Raw genomic sequence first — 788 nt, 5'->3', positions numbered from 1 at the left:
ATACTCGAGAAATAAGAGATTTATAGACCACTATTATAGAAATAGATTATTCTAAATTTGATTATTAACTTGCCTCTACCAGTGAGTTTTATAAATTCATATGTTTTTATGATAGTAATTATCATCCCTTTGCTGCTGTTTTAAGCATTTCCTTAAGCTTTTTTTATGAGGCCAGTCTAGCAGTGAGGAATTCTCTCAGTTTTTGCATCTCTAGGAAAGAGTATTCTGTTTCATTTCTGAATGCATTGCTGGGTATAATACTTTTATTTGGTAGGGTTTGGGTTTTTTATTTGTTTTTTTCCCAGCACTTTAAACATATCATCTCCTTCTTTCCTGGACGCCAATGTTTCTGCTGTGAAATTCTCTGGCACTCAAATGAGGATTCTTGTATTTGTGACTTGATACTTTCCTCTTGATGTTTTTAGAATTCTCTCTTTGTCTTTGCCTTGTGATTGTTTGAAAAATAGAGAAGGCTTCACAGATTTCCATGTCATCCCCATGAAGGGGCCCTGCCAATATTCTTTCTATTGCTCCAATTTTAACATATGTGCAGATGAAGTCAGCACTGACTCTAAAGTTCTGTGAGACAGTATTTGTATTTACATGTCAAATATTTGTTTTTTAGTGAAGTTACATAACTGCCCCTAGAACTCTCACATAATAAATATAAAGCCAAGATTTCAATTCATGTGTTCAAACCTTATGTCTTAACTGCCCTACTAGGCTGTGTGTCCAAAATCTTTCTACCTCAATAGCCATATCTCATATAAAAGTACTCATGGATATGT

General features: G+C 34.0%; 1 non-coding gene across 1 annotated transcript; it reads right to left on the bottom strand.

Moving 5' to 3' along the window:
• Nucleotides 1–459: 459 nt before the first annotated feature.
• Nucleotides 460–566, bottom strand: LOC111724557. Its single transcript, XR_002772837.1, has one exon. It is a non-coding gene; the product is annotated as a U6 spliceosomal RNA (small nuclear RNA).
• Between the last annotated feature and the right edge of the window lie 222 nt (nt 567–788).

Source organism: Otolemur garnettii, unplaced genomic scaffold, assembly GCF_000181295.1.
Source record: "Otolemur garnettii isolate 467f Iridium unplaced genomic scaffold, OtoGar3 scaffold00001, whole genome shotgun sequence".
Classification (NCBI taxonomy): Eukaryota; Metazoa; Chordata; class Mammalia; order Primates; family Galagidae; genus Otolemur; species Otolemur garnettii.
The sequence above is the reverse complement of the archived record's forward strand: the minus strand, read 5'-3'. Positions and strand labels throughout refer to the sequence as shown.